Below are 16,664 nucleotides of genomic sequence, written 5' to 3'. Positions count from 1 at the left end.
TAGGTTCCCAGAGTAATACGCAGAAGGCTGGCCTTCCATTCAGGAGGCTCAAACCTACCTCTCATGGATAATGGTGCAGAGACGCTGCTTGGAGCCAAAGTCCTAGCCCACCAACCTTCCCATAATTTTCTATGCTGTAATAGTAATTCCATAGCCCAGAATTGGCCTCTCTTGTTAGGTTTTCCAGGTGATTCCAATGGGTAACCCAATTTAGAAACATCTAAAACATCTCTCCTTCTTTGAAATGCTAACTCAGATCAGCAAAACTGATTCCAACACCCACCTTGGCCTTTGCTCTGCTTTTCACACAATCCCCTAAGGAAGCCCATATCATCATGAAACTGATTCCAATAGTCCCCCCCCCCTTATTCATGAAGACTATGTTTTAAGACCTCCCCACAGTGGAGTTTTTTTTTTTACCATACACATACTTACCTCTGATCAAGTTTCATTTATAAATTAAACTTGGCAAGAAATGAACAATAATGTAATAAGACAATTCTAACAATATACTCTAATAAGTTATGTGATTATAGTCTTCCTCACTCTCAAAACATCATATTGTAGCCGGGAGCCAATGGCTCACACCTGTAATCCTAGCTTCAGGAGACTGAGATATGAGGTTTGCAGTTCAAAGCTAGCCCAGTCAGGAAAGTCCATGAGACTCTTATCTCTATTAGATACCACAAAGCCAGCAGTGGCACTGTAGCTCAAATGGTAGACTGCTAGCCTTGAGCACAAAAGCTCAGGGACAACACCCGAGCCCTGAGTTCAAGCTCCAGGACCAACATACACACACACACATACTTCATATTGCACACACACTTCACATTGTACTTTACTCACCAGTCTTCTTGTGAGGCTATGGTGAGATGAAGGTAAAGTGAATGGCACCTTGACTTGGTATTTGATGATTTGGCAGAAGAAGGATCACACCTCTAACTATGCAGGTTGACCAAGGGTAAGTGAAAGCTTGGAAAGTGAAATGACAGGTGGGGAGAGCCTTTTATGTCCCCTTCACACATCTCTATTGCTCCCTAAAGAGGAATAAGGGATCAACTCAACTCAGTCCAACATCAAGCTTAGCCCCTTACCAGCCTTCATCCTTGAGAAACTGACTTGAGCATTGGAGCCTTAATTTCTTCTGAGGTCGAGTGGAGCCAATGACTGCAGAGGCTGAGTTGATGGGAATCAGGTGTAGCAGAGCATGAGGCCCATGCAGAGCACCCACAGGGGAGGAAATCCTTGTGCTCAGGCCTTACACAGAGCACCTTTCCAGGTTGTGCTCAGACTAACTCCGGGCCAATCAAAGGACCCATAACGACCAACAGCTTTAGTTTATATTGAGCTACAATTGTGAATTTAAAACAAAGAGGAGACAGGAGGCTTGGATATGGGTGTGATTGTTTGGATGAAGAAACTGTTAAAACCAATGTCTCAACCCATTAGTGCTCCTTTAGGCTCTTGTAATCTCCAGTACTTGGGAAGAGGAGATTGTGGGGATTTTTTTTATTTAAATTCAGTCACTAACAGTTGGCCTGGCTTAGTGGTAGAGTACCTGCTTAGCAAGAGTGAAGTCTTGAGTTTAAACACCATCAAGAAAAGAAGAAAGAAAAACAAAAAGTAAAGAAAACCCAAAGAAAAGAAGTTACCAAAGGATCAGCTTCATTTTTTCATTTCTTGAAGGGAAACAAACACTAGGCCTAACCTAAAAGATTACTTCTAAACATAATCTAATGCCCAATTAACCCTTAAGTTTTTTATACTACTAGCATAAATCAAAATTCTAACCCTAATTCTCCCCTTAGCTTTAATATCAGTCCTACTTGGTAAACTAAATTTAATCCCACAGGAAATGCTAGCCTTCACTGTGAAGTCTAACTTTAAACCTAAACTTGATGCCTCCTCAACCTTGAACTTTTTCCTAACACTAACCCTAACCTCTGATCACCCCTAATCCCACTTCAAATCCTAACCCTAGACCCAATTCAAACCCTAAACCCAACTATAACCCTAATATTCACCCTAAACCTAATCTCAAACCAAACCTAAGCAGAAGCCTAATCCTAATTATAATGCCCAACACAAATACTAACTCAAATGACTGGTCAACCCTAACCATCTTTTTTGTTCTGAATTCTTTTTATTTTTATTGTTGTTATAAAGGTAATGTATAGAGAGAAGAGTTTCAGTTTCATAAGTCAGGTAATGAGTACATTTCTTTTTGGACAATGTCATCTCTTCTCTCCCTCTCTCCCAGTTTTTCCCTCCCATCGCTACTCACAAGTTATATAGTTCATTTTCAACATAGTATCCAGTGAGTAGCACTGCTGCATGTTTACCTTTTGTCCCTCTATTTCTGTTCATAACCATCTTCTTTATGCTAACCCTATCCTTAACCCTAAACCTTATTGTTATACTAACTAAACTAACCCTAATCCACACACTAAGCCTGACTCTGCACCTAACCTTAACACTATTTCTAACACTTAATTTTAAATTTAATCATAATCCCTGATTAACGCTATTAATGCTATTCCTAATGAGTCGCACGCTAACTGTAAACCTAACCCAAATCCAAACACTAAACAGTGCCAAACCTAACCCTAACTTAACACCTAATTCAAAATTTAGCCCTAACCCCTGATCAATCCAAACCCTATTCCTAGAGCTAACCATAAACTTAACCCTAAGTATAACACTAAACTGAACTCTACCCTAATCCACTGCCTAAACCTAATCCCAAACTTAATCTAGACCTAACCCTAACCCAAAATCTAACACCTAACTCTAAAATTAACCCTAAACACTGATCTACTCTAACCCAATTCCTTTGTCAAAATTTAACATCCTTTAATACAAGCTCTGCAGAAAATAGAAATTAAAGAGATATACCTGGATTTAATAAAGGTAGTATACAAAGAAAGATTGAAGAGTCCATATTTCAAATAGTCTTTTTTTTAACCAACTTTCACCTTTTATAACCAGTGTCTCATCCAGTCTGAGTTGTCATTGGATTTTGCCTTATAACGTGGCCACTGGAGCCATCTGATCCTTGTAGTGAAGTATCCTCCTCCTAATATATGTCTATGTTGCTTGCATTTGCATTTCACATCATGTGTGTGTGTGTGTGTGTGTGTGTGTGCCCATCCTGGGGCTTGTGCTCAGAGCCTGAGCTCTTTTGTTCAAGGCTAGTACTCTACCACTTGAGCCACAGCTCCACTTCCAGCTTTTGGGTATTTAATTGGAGCTAAGAGTTTCATAAACTTTCCTGCCCTGGCTGGTTTTGAACTGTGATCCTTAAATCCCAGCCTCCCAAGTAGCTAGGATTACAGGTCTGAGCCACCAGTGCACAGCAACTTATGCCTTGTTTAAAGCCACTTGTTTTCCTATCTTACCACCCATAAATCCACTAAATGTATTGTTACTTCTTAATATGCTAAAAATGGATGCACTAAAGTGTGAGGGTGCTACCGTTAACTTTCTGGATGTCTGGAACCCCATTCTACCAGAGAGCATGTTATGGTTTCAGTAGGGACTGTTCCCCACAGACTCGGATATTAATCACTTGGTTCCCAGCTGGTGATGCTCTTTTCTTTTGGGAGGTGGTGGAAATTTAGAAGCTGGAGACTAGCTGGAGGAAGTCGTCAATGGAGGGCATAGCTTTGAAGGTTATATTTGGTGCTTGGTCCCTTCCTACTGCCATGATGTTCTACCGCACCACAGGAACAGAGTCCACAGAGCCTTTGCACCAAAACCTCCAAAATCATACACCCAAATAAGGGTTTTCTCCCTTGCATTGTTATGTCAGGAATGTGGTCACTGTCACAAAAAGTCTGACTTAGTGCAAGATACTTTACATGCCAGACATACAGTGCTAGTTCCCATTCAGTAAACTAAACTTTCTTATTTCCTGGATTGGAAATGAAAATATAAATAGAGATCTTAGGATGCTTTTCTTATTCTCAATGGATCATCCTTGGGGATCTCATACAGTGAGGGCTACACACATAGCAATTCCTTCATTAATTAATATAAATTCTTCCCAAGAGAGAACATGTTTGGGGGAAAAAAAATCACTTGAGATATCATCTAGTCCTCAGCTCTCTGGTGAATCTCTATAGGCAGGAGGCTCTGAGAAGAAAAACTCCTGAGGCTGGTCCAAGAGGTGTTAGACCAGGGCTAGGGCCCAAAGAATGGGTCACTGAGTCATTATATTGGGTTCCAAATAAAGCTATAAACCAAGGACTATTACACAGAAACAGCCTGCCCAAATAGTCCTAAAGACAAATTCTCTAGAAAATAGCCTCTGAGGACTCTTTCAGAGAGCGCAACGTCCCATCTAAGCAACCTGACCCAAGCAGCAGCTGCCTTTAACCCACCCCGGGTGGGACACCATGTCCCACGCAGGCAGATTCCTAGAAATGCTGTCCTTCACCAAAAAACACAGCTTCCTCTTATCTAAGCATTCTAAGTGAAATAAAGATGGAAGCTGGGTGCTGTGTTCATGCCTGTAATGCTAGCGTTCCAGAGACTGAGGCAAAACAATCATGAGTTCCAGGCCAGCCTGGGCTGGTATAGCAATATTGTATGTTTAAAAAGTAAGCAAAAATGATGTTGGTATAATTTGGGGAGGGGAAGGAAAAAAAAAAACCAAATTGTTTAAATAGGGATACAGATTGACCCATTGCAACAAGGAGATGTACAAGACGCTATGTCGGAAAACAAACTTTACAAATTAGGGGGGGGGGGGGGATGTAGCTGAGGAGGTGGGAGGGAAGGGATGGTAGGGGTAAAACAAAGGAGGAGGCAACAAAGCTGGATAAGAAATGTATTCATTACCTTGCTCATGTAACTGTAACCCCTTTGTATAGTATTATCACAATAAAAAATAAAAAAATAAAAACCACCTACAGCATCAAAGAAAAGCCAGCAAATAAAGGTAACAGACAAAGCTGCAAGAGCCATCAGCCTGGTGCTTCTGCACATTTATATGTGACAGTGAATTTTGCTTGGCTTGCCTGCTACTTCAGAGATGGACAGACCCCATGGGCCTCTACTTCTTCCTCCATCCTCACCCCTAAAGAGAGCAGCCTGACAGAGAGTCTCTGTGCCTGCACAGGAAAGCAGTGTGTCCAGCTGCCAGCCCACAGCCTCTGATAAAGCCACAAAGGGAAAAACCTCTTTCAGGCAAGGAGCATCACTAGTAGAGCATTTATTGGCCCATAGCAGTCCTGTGATGATTAGTCCTGCCTCCTCCCTCCAGCCCACTTCATTAGCACAATTTATAAAACAGCTTTCATATTAGACTCTGAAGTGAGGCAAGCTCACTGGGAAGCTCCTGGCTTTTAATACGCGGCTTTGCTCCTGTTTTCAATGGACTCTTTTGAATACCCAAGCTATCAATCAACAAAATGTATTGAGCACTTACTATTTCATTTCACTGCAACAGTTTGTTTGTTTGTTTGTTTGTTTTAACATGCTGTTATGCCCATATACAAGATTTCAAATAAAGAGAGACAAAGTAGAAAAAGAAGCAGAGGACTCTGAAGCTAAGAGAGGAATTTAACTTTTGCTTTGAAGTCACAAACTAAGGCCCAAAATATTAACTTCCAGCTTGCTTCCAGCTAAACCCAGTTAATTAAAGTATAGAGGTTGAAATGCAGGTGCTTAGAATGTAGAAAGGCTGAGGAGGGGGAGCATTTATTCAGCCAGATTTCATCCTAAGTTTGCTGATTTTAACAATATTGTCTTTCAACATATGAACATGAGATACATTTCCATTTGTGCCTTAATTGCTTCCATCGATATTTCCTCAAGATATGCTGATTCAGAGGTCTAAGTAAAAGTCAAACACTTATCTCACCCACCATCTACCCAATTCTCACAGCTAATTCTAATACATGTGGCGTGCTCTGTGGAAAACACTAGACCAGGTGAAATTTCCAAATTCCCAGAAATCGTGCCACCTGAGTGAAAGCATCACTGAGGACTGAAGAGTGCATACTTCCTGAGGGATCCATGCAGCCCACTGTCAAGTGGTTCTTCCTGGTCCTAGAGACATACACACTGAGGTGACCGTAGGTGGCAATGGTATAGTGGAAAGCCACCTGAAGAATAGAGAAAGCAAGGTCCTCAGCCTGGATGGCAAGACCCACCTATGGGTAGCTGAAACAAGGGCAGTTGTCCTTCAGGTCAAACAAGTTTTCTCAAGGACCCAGTGAACCATCTATCCTCAGAAACAGGGAACTGTTCTTCCCAAAAGAACGAATCTTGCTGGGTTGACCCACATAGAGCCCCCTCTCTGGTCAGCTCTTATCAGCCTCTGAAATTCCCATCCCACTCCCCTGCTGCAAGGCTGTAGCTAGTGGACAGCCTCCACTCACTGCACCCTGAAGATCTGCCCAGCATTCATGGGGCACATGTTAAACAGGCTACTCCCAGCAAGTCACTGAGCAAACCAAGGATTTTGAACTGGTCCACTCTAGCCTGTTAAAGGACATTTTCAGCAACGCTCTTGTTTGAAGACTCCCCTCCATCCTGAAAGATTTTCTCTGAGGTGAAGTCTGAGGCTTTTCCTGTGCAGTTCCTCATTCCCACCCTCCTTTTACTGGTGTCAGCATGATCTGAAGGATCTTCCCAGCCACGCCTGCTTCCTCTCCTCTTTGTCCTTCTCAAGGATCCCCCAGGACATCTGTTGCTTTTCTGATTCCATCATGGCATTTGTTTCCAGAAGAGCCAAACTCACACATTCCCTGATGTACAATGACTTCCTTTAGGTTCATCATCTACAACCATGGTGATTTGGCTTGAATTACCTTGATCTAGTCAAAATAATGATGATGATGATGATGATGATGATGATGATGATGATGATGATGATGATAGTACCTTGAGTTATCCCTTAAAAGGCTTTAGACACAACAGTTACTTGAGCTTCATGAACAATCTAATTAGGCCAAAATCAACTTCCCTTATGCTTCTTCCTGCCAGGACTGGTTGTACCCCAGAAGCACAGACTCCATATCAGGGTGTGCAGGTTCCAAAGGCAGCACAGAATGTGGAAGAACATGCCACAACTATTTTTGTGCCAGTCCTGGGACTTGGACTCAGGGCCTGGGCAATGTCCCTGAGCTTCTTTTGCTCAAGGCTAGCACTCTACCACTTGAGCCATGGTGCCACTTGCAGCCTTTTCTGTTTATGTGGTTCTGAGGAACCAAACCCAGGGCTTCATGCATGCTAGACAAGCACTCCACCACTAAGCTGTATTACCAGCCCTACAACTATTTATTAAATGTAAGAAATAGCTGGGCACCTGTGGCTTACACATGTAATCCTAGCTATTCAGGATCATAGTTCAAAGGACCTCAGAATTTCTATGTATGTTAAATAATGCATTTCCCATAACTGTCACTGTAATTACAGTTAATGGCTAAAAGTGATTGAGGAGAATCATTGACAGTTGCATGTCATGTTTTGGCTTGATGCTCACACATCTGCTTGTTCTGAAATCTAGACACATCCAAAAACTGAAGGAGTTTCTTATGACACTAATTAATATGAATTTGAATTAATAGGATACTACTAATTCCCTACTAGAAAATGTAGAATTTCAGGCAGAAGTTCCTGCATTTTACAAGAGTAGAAGCCAGGAACTCTCATGAACTACTAGGAAAGATATGAGAGGACACAATTTCTTGATGGTGTCTTACTTGGTGGTAGTCAAGGAAATGGAGTGTACTAGAGAGGCTGCTTAGAAAAAGATGTCATTTTATAAGTTTGAGACTGGAGTTGTAGAACAGTGGTAGAGCACTTGTCTAGCATAACAGAAACCTTGGGTTCACTCCCCAGTAGTGTTTAAAAAATCAAAAACTAAATTTATTACCAATTGAAATACAAATGGAATCTTCTTTTTTAATTTTGTTGTAAAGGTGATGTACAGAGGGGTTACAGTTACATAAGTAATGACTATATTTCTTTTCAAACAGTATTATCCCCTCCTTCATTTTCTCCTACTCCTCTGCCCCAATTCACTTTTCCCTCCAAGTTGTAAAGTTAATTTACAACACAGTATCTAGTGAGTATCACTGTTGCTTGGTGCACCTTTTGTCCCACTGTTTCTGTGATTCCCCTTCCTTCCCCAAATCAGATGAACTTATATACAAGACAAAGGATACAGAAATAAAAAAACAGTGACAACATGGAATAAACCAAAGAAGAAACTAGAAAGAAAGAAAAAAGAAATAACCGCAAACAGTACACTAAAAAAATCTCTTGTTTCCATTTCCTGGAGTTCATTTCAATAAGCATCATTTTATATCGTCATATGCACATAGCTATTGAGCTATTGTGATCCTCTGCGAAGAGTATCCTAGGTATATTCTAGTTATTAAAAATGAGGAAAACCATGCAGCCTATGTCTCTTGGGGTCTGGCTTGCTTCACTTAATAAACTTTTTTCCAAGTCTTTCCATGTCCTTACAAATGGGGCAATGTCATTCTTTCAGATGGAAGCATAGACTTCCATTGTGTATATATACCACATTTCCATTCATCCACTGAGGGACATCTGGGTTGATTCCATATCTTAGCTATGAAAAAAAGCTGCAATGAACATGCTTGTGCTGGTGGCTTTAGTGTGGCCTTGTTTGAAACTCAATGATATTTGGAAGTTCAGCCAAAAATAACAGATATAAAATAACAAAGATAAATGTAAAAATGAGGCTCATTTAATGTTTACCCTATCAAATAAAATAGGTTATAAGAGAGCTGGGTGCCAGTGGCTCATGCCTGTAATCCTAGCTACTTGGGAGGCTGAGATCTGAGTATTGCAGTTCAAAACCAGCAGGGGCAGGAAAATTCATGAGATTCTTATCTCCAATTAATTGGAGATAACCAGAAGTGGTGCTGTGGCTTAAATGAGGGAGTGCTCACCTTGAGCTGATGAGCTCAGAGACAACGCTCAGGCCCAGAGTTCAAACCTAATGACTGGCAAAAGAAAATAGGTTATAAGACTAAAAGATCAAAAAATAATGTGGAATGACAGGGTAGACTTAGACAAATAACTCAGAAGAACCAAGTAGAAATGTCAGGAACACATTGAAGTATATATGAGTATTTTGTGATATTAAATTATCTGAGGAAAGCATTGTGAGTCCACAGGGAGGGCAAGGAAGAACTATAACCATACCATATGTCATACTTCAAACAAGCACAAAGACTTAAGTGCATAAAATGAAAATCTGAAATAAAAAGTAGATACAAAATGGGCATCAGTGCATCACCCCTGTAATCCTAGCTATTCAGGAAGCTGAGATCTGAGGATCACAGTTCAATCCAATCTAGGCAGGAAGGTCTATGTGACTCTTATCTCCAATTAACCACTGAAAAAGCCAGAAGTGGAGCTGTGGCTAAAGTGGCAGAGCACCACCTTGAGCAAAAATGCTCAAGGATAGTGCAGAGGTTCTGAGTTCAAACCTCAGGACCAACACACACACACACACACACACACACACACACACACACACGTAAACAAATGTATGCAATCTTGAAGGGATAACCTTAATCCATAAGATAACAAGACAGAAACCATAACTGGGTGCCAGTGGCTCACACCTGTAATCCTAGCTACTCAGGAGGCTGAGATCTGAGGATTACAGTTCAAAGCCAGCCCAGCAGGAAAGTCCATGAGACTCTTATTTCCAATAAACCATAGAAAACCAGAAGTTGCACTGTGGCTCAAGAGGTAGAGCGCTTACCTTGAGCTGAAGAGCTGAGGAACAGTGCCCAGGCCCAGAGTTCAAGGCCCACAACTGACAAAAAAGAAAGAAAAGGAAGGAAGGAAAGGAAGGAAAGAAGGAAGGGAGAAGGGAGGGACGGAGGGAGGGAGGGAGGGAGGAAGGAAGGAAGGAAGGAAGGAAGGAAGGAAGGAAGGAAGGAAGGAAAGGAAGGAAAAGAAAAGAAAAAAGGATAGATACATTTCACCATATAAACATTTAAAATATTTAAATTTTCTTCCTAGGGTTAAAAAATACCTCAGTTAAAGCTGAAACTTACATAATAAACTGAGGAAAATATGTTTAATTAATAAGGCAATCAAGGTGAAAAATGTTTGGTAACATCATAAAGAAAAACACAAAAAGGGAAAACCAAAATGATCAAGTACTTGACTAAAGAAAACCATGCAGCAAGTCAAGCAATGACAAACACCAAGCTCAGGATAATGGAAGGTGCACTGTAGAGCCATGAGCAGGATGGATAGGTGGCAGTGCTGCAGATAAAGTAAGATCCTCTAGGAATGTGACTTGTACTTCCATACTGGCTATTAACTGCTTCTGCCCAGAGACTCTGAGGTCCCTGCCCTGCCTGCTATGCTAGGATTCTGCCTTACCCATATATCCCTTTGGGCCACCACACAATCTGATAATTTAAGAGATTGTGCCTGATTAGCCAACAGCCTACTCGCACTCCCAAAATCTGCATCCCTGTTATGGCTTGTATCTATCTCTAGATGTTCTAAAACAAAAGACATGGCCATTAGTTTCAATTTTCCTGGAGGATAATTTGGTGCTATTGTAAAAGCCATAAAGTAGGAATTGCTTTTAACCTGGTGATTTCACCTCTAGGAATTTATCCTGAGGGAATACTGTGAGGTATACGTGAAAATATAAACAAAAGATGAGGATCAATTTATCCAAAAGCTGATGAAGTGTTATGCCAGGGAAATACCAATGTCGTACCATCATATTGAGTTTCAGGCAGAAAACCCCACAGTGCAAAGGTAAGAAGACTAGAGACTCTCATGAATTGCTTGAAAAAATGTGAATAGACACAACTTCCTCCTGGAGCATATAAGACATGATTTAAAAGTGCCATTTGGGGCTAGGAATGTGGCTTAGTGGTAGAGTGTTTTCCTAGCATGCAGGCCCTGGGTTTGATTCCTTGGTACCACATAAACAAAAATCAATAATTTTTAAAAAGATAAGAACTAGGCTATTTAAAAATGCCATTTCAACTATCTCAACTAGAATCCTGAGGAAGTCAGTGTAAAACAGGGGAGACTTTTACCCACAAGATTATTCTTCAGAACGTTTTAATAGAAGAAAGCCAGAAACTATATAAATGTCCATCCATGGGGAATTAAATAAATTATAGCACATTAATATTAAGATATTATATAAAGTCACTAAAAATGATCAGAGGTAAGTATTTTTAGTGTCACTAACAAATGGTGTGTAGTAAATGCAAAAGCAGCTGGACTCTGTGAATGCCTGTGATCCCAGCAATAAGGAGACTAGGGCAAGAGGACCATAAGTCCCAGGCCAACCTGAACCACATAGTACCCTGTCTCAAGGAGGCAAAGGAGAAGGAGAGGGTAAAGAAGGAGGATAGGGGAAAGGAGGAGAAGGAATAAGGAGAGGCAAGAGGGGAAGAGAAGAAAGGAGGAGAGGCAAGAGGAGAAGAAATAGTATGTACTATACAACTTCACTTTTCTAAATAAATGTTTGTTTACATGCACACATATACAAATTAAATGAGTAAAACATTTAAGCTAATAACTGGGATGTGATGAGGACTCAATAAATGGAAGTCATCGTTTCCAAGTCTCACTACAACCCTATAAGGTTGGTGTTTTATGGGTATTTTGGGTTGGTTTGTTTGTTCTTGCTATTATTGTTGTTTGTGTCTGAGCTCGGAAGTGAAACCTGCTATCTGACACTTGCTTTCACTCACTAGCTGGTGTTCTACCACCTGAGCCACACCTCCTACCCAAGGCAGGTGCAGATATGGATCCTGAGGAGAGGCAGGAACTAGCTCAAGGTCTCATCATTCCTCAATGCTGGTGAGGGAGCCTATATGACGCACTGGAAGGTAGTAAGCACTCTATTTTATATATTTTATTTGGATACTGTAAAAAAAATCAGAGATGGGCTAGGAAGGTGGCTCAGTGGTAGAGCGCTTGCCTTGTATGCATGAGGCCCTGGGTTCGATTCCCCAGCACCACATAAGCAAAAAGAAAAAAGCCGGAAGTGGTGCTGTGGCTCAAGTGGTAGAGCTCTAACCTTGAGCTGAAGAGCTGAGGGACAGCACCCAGGCCCAGAGTTCAGGCCCCAGGACCAGACCCAAAAAAAAAAATCAGAGATTTGGCTGGATAGTTTCCTGGGAACTTTTGAAACCACACAGACACACAAAAAGCGCTGGGCACTGGTGGCTCACACCCGTAATCCTAGCTACTCAGTAGGCAGAGATCTGAGGATGATGGCTCAAAGCCAGACAGGCAGGAATTTCCGTGAGACTTTTATCTCCAATGAACCATCAGAAAACCAGAAGTAGCACTGTGGCTCAAGTAGTAGAGCACCAGCCTTGAGCTGAAGAGCTCTGAGCCCAGGCCCAGAGTTCAAGACCCATAACAACAACCAAAAAAAAAGCATCTCTCTCTACTTGACCATGAAAAAACCTGGTAGTGGGTGATTCCTTACTGACCTCTCTCAGCTCCCCACAGTGCCACAATATCCTCCACTTTCACACCCAGGACAGAACCTCTCAAGGATCATCAGTGGAGGCCCAGAGCCTGGCACTGACCAACTTCAGTAGACAGGTCTCCCACCCTTGTTTCCCTGGCACCTGGCCCAGAAACCAAGGCTGCATCTACAGCCAATTTGCTTTTCCTACTAGATCTGAGCTAAGTGAAAATGCACCCATTGATGCCTCTTTTACATTCATTCTTGCTGTAAAGTACATCTAGAGTTGTATGGGGAAACAGAATTTAAGAGGTTTCCCAGCCTCTGAAGAATAAATATGGTTGGTTTAAATAAAACAAGGTAATCAGAAGCTCTCAACTGAAAGAAATCAAACTAGAATATGTAAAAGAGACGATTTGTTCAGTCCTAGCCAGTCTTTTAATTTCTTAGCAAAGATCTTAACAATTAAAGATAGGAGCCGGGCACTGGAAGCTCACACCTATAATCCTAACTACTCTGGAGGCTGAAATCTGAGGATCACAGTTCAAAGCCAGCCAGGGCAGAAAATGTCTGTGAGACTCTTTTTTTTTTTTTTTTTGTCAGTCATGGGGCTTGAACTCTGGGCCTGGGTGCTGTCCCTCAGCTCTTCAGCTCAAGGCAAGCACTCTACCACTAGAGCCACAGCGCCACTTCTGGCTGTGAGACTCTTATATCCAATTAACCACCAGGAAACTGGAAATGGTACTGTGGCTCAAAGTGGTAGAGTGCTAGTTTTGAGCAAAAGAGCTCAGGGACAGCAACCAGGTCACAAATTCAAGCCTCACAACTGACAAGGGGGTGGGGGGGAGGTTGGGGGAGATGCTGACAACTTTGGATTTCTCACATGGATGGTGAGTTTCTTCAAGCATGACCTTAACTATAAAAAAAACTATAAAAACCCTCAGACCTTTAAGAGGTTATGTAGGAAGATGAGCCAACTCTCTCACACATACCTCCAGCCCCCCTCCCTGCACTAAAGCATACCATCTTAGGGTCTTGATAGCACAGTGTTGTGCTGCTTTCCCCATGCTGAGATGGAAATTGCAGGTCAGGATACAGCTAAGTGTTAGAGTACTGCTTAACAGCCATGAGGCTCTAGGTCCCACAGAGCACCAAAAAGCAAAAGGAGTGGAACATAGAATTATGTATATTGTACCCATGCAATGCAATGAATAAATAAAACCTAATCCATTTAAGCCATTTCAACTTCAAAATTTCAATAAGCTTGGATGCTAATCATGAAAACATCTCCAGCTAAACAATCACGTAGCTCTCCTTAGCTTCCTTTGTGGTTCAGGACCTCCACTGAGAGTTTCATAGGTTCTGAGAAGCATTCAACTGAGAGAATCCAAACTAGCACTCTTCCTGGGAAGCTCTCTGTGGTCACTTAGCTTCCGGCAACCCTTGCCATCCCCTTTTCCCTAATCTTCTATACTCCAAGTACTAAACCAGTTAGGGAAGATAGAACTAACTGAATGAGACAACTGGTAAACTGTCACTCAAAGTAAAGTCTGTCCCATTAAGGATGCATAGGTATGGTCACAATCTTGCTGCTCAAATCCAGCTACAGCATCCTTGAGAAAACATGCAACTCAAAGAGCCGAAAACCTAAGGCTTATCTTTTTTCACCAACCCCTGCCCATGTGCACTTGAGCATCTTTCCTTCAGGATGACATTGCCAGATTTTAAGAACAGCATTCTTGACTTGAATGGGACTACTAAAGGCTAAGAGCTGGTGTGAGGCCTTTGCTAGTGGAGAAATGGGAAGGTACAGGAGAGGAAGTATTTACTGTGTACTTAGCTGTAAGGAACAGATATCATCTATCTCTTAGGACAGGGAACTGGCAGACCAAATACAGCCCACCACGTTTTTATGTTATTTTTGTTCATATATAATGCACAAGCTCAGAATGGTTTTCACTGTGTATGCATGTGTGTGCACGCACACCAGTCCTGGAGCTTGAACTCAGGGCCTGTACATTGTCCCTAAGCTTTTTCTTTCCAGGCTAGCGCTCTACCACTTGAGCCACAGTACCACTTCAGCTTTTTCCTGAGTAGTTATTGGAGATAAAAAGGTTCATGGACTTTCCTGCCCAGGCTGGCTTTGAACTGTGATCCTCAATCTCAGCCTCCTTGAGTAGCTAGGATTACAGATGTGAGCTATCAGCACCAGGCTTGGTTTTCACATTTTTAATGGCTGAAAAACAAATTTGACTTTTAAGAAACTATTTCATGCCAGGTGTGGTGGTCTACATCTGTAGTCCCAGCACTCAAGAAACTGATACAGAGGTCTGGGAAGGTGGCTCAGTGGTAGAGCACTTGCCTTGCATGCATGAGGCCCTGGGTTCGATTCCTCAGCACCACATAAGCAGAAAGAAAAAAGCCAGGAGTGGCGCTGTGGCTCAAGTGGTAGAGCGCTAGCCTTGAGCTGAAGAGCTGAGGGGCAGCGCCCAGGCCCAGAGTTCAGGCCCCACGACCAGACCCAAAAAAAAAAAAAAGAAAGAAAGAAAGAAAAAGAAAAGAAACTGATACAGGGAGATCATAATTTCAAGACCATCCTGGGCTACACAGTGAGACCTGGTCCCCAAGATATATCAAGATATATTTCTTTTTTAATTTCATGGCACCAAAAAAAACTATTTGAAACTGAAATTTCAATCCATAAATGGAATTTTTAAAACACAGCTATGTTCAATCAAATATTATCTGTGGCCCCTTTCAAACTACTGCACCGTAGTTAAATAGTTGTGACAGAAGCCAAATGGACCATGAAACATAAAATGTGTACTATCTAGCCCTTTACAGGAAAACTGTGTTAACTCCTGTCTTAGAGTAAAAACCTTGACAGGCACCCTGTGTTAATCATTTTCCCATCATTGTAACAAAATACTTGAGATAACCAACTTTAACAACAGGGAAAATTTATTTCATTCTATTAATTTATTTAGTTCCAGTACTAGCTCTTGAACTCAGGACCCCATACTCTCACTTGGCTACTACTTTGAGCCACTACTACTATTACTGCTACTACTCCTACTACTTTGAGCCACTCCCCCAGTACAGCTTTTTTGCTGGTTAATAAAGTCTCTCAGACTTTTCTGGCCAGGCTGGCTTTGAACTACAATCCTCAGATCTCAGATCCCTAAGTAGCTGGGATTACAAGTGTGATCTTAAGATTCTGTGCTTTGGTGCAGAGACGGGGACTAGCATGTGTGAGAGTTCAACTTGCCCATTTGCCCAGTGGGAAAGCTTTTTTAATCTCACAATTTTGGAAGTTTCAGCCCATGGTCAGTTGGCCCCACTTCTTTGGGGCCTATGGTGAGGCAGTATATGAGGGTGTGATCATATGACCAAGAAATCTGCTTGCCTATTGGCAGCCAGGAAACAGAGAGAAATAGGTGGGCCTGGGACTGGGCTTCCCTTCAAGAGCATACACCCAATAACCTAACTTCCTCCCACAAGGTCACAATGCCAAGAACACCCTCCTAACAGGACAGTGGACTAGGGACCCAACCTATAACACCCAAGATCCAAACTATAGCAGGCCCTAACCACTGAATTGGACCCTGCCTACAATTTCCAGAAGAGCCAGCCCTCAGTCTATCTGCAGAACAGCTTCTTCTCATCGGAGCAGCATAAGAATGCATCTAATAGATCTGTGGTTCTCAGCACTGACTCCACAATCTACCAAGGAAGCCTTTTACAGGAGCTCTCCTTGTTCCCCGCCCAGGCCAATTAAATCACAATCTCTGGGAATTTGATTTAGGGGTGTGGCTCAAGTGGTAGAATGCTTGCCTGGCAAGCATGACACCTTGAGTTCAATCCTGGGTACCACAAAACTCTCTGGGGATGATCCAGGTGTCTGTGGCTTCCAGACCACTGCTAAATGTTTATTGCCAATGTCAGGCCTGGTTTCTGGAGCTGTTTCTAAGCAAACACCATCACCCACCCTCTGGCAAGTGTTTTGGGAACAACCCATCAGCACCATGGCAGGGTGGGGCTGGGCAAGAAGATGTGAAGACACAAGCTGTGGTTAACCCCGCCTTTCATTTTTACAGGTGTGCAGCAAATGACCTCATCTGTGTGCAGACAAGTTCCTGAGGCATCCCAGGCTGGGAACTCTCACCACTAAGGCACTCCTCCTATGTCATGTCAATTCCTGGTA

At 42.2% G+C, this 16,664-nt stretch overlaps 1 non-coding gene across 1 annotated transcript; it reads left to right on the top strand.

Annotated features, from left to right (window-relative positions):
* Window positions 1-11,929: 11,929 nt before the first annotated feature.
* On the top strand, window positions 11,930-12,010 carry Trnat-ugu. Its single transcript has one exon. It is a non-coding gene; the product is annotated as a tRNA-Thr (tRNA).
* The last annotated feature ends 4,654 nt before the right edge of the window (window positions 12,011-16,664 follow it).

Source organism: Dipodomys spectabilis, unplaced genomic scaffold (genome assembly GCF_019054845.1).
Source record: "Dipodomys spectabilis isolate Male_0828 unplaced genomic scaffold, ASM1905484v1 ptg000262l, whole genome shotgun sequence".
In the NCBI taxonomy this organism is placed as follows: Eukaryota; Metazoa; Chordata; class Mammalia; order Rodentia; family Heteromyidae; genus Dipodomys; species Dipodomys spectabilis.
Note: the sequence above shows the minus strand (reverse complement) of the source record. Positions and strands in the feature narration are given on the sequence as shown.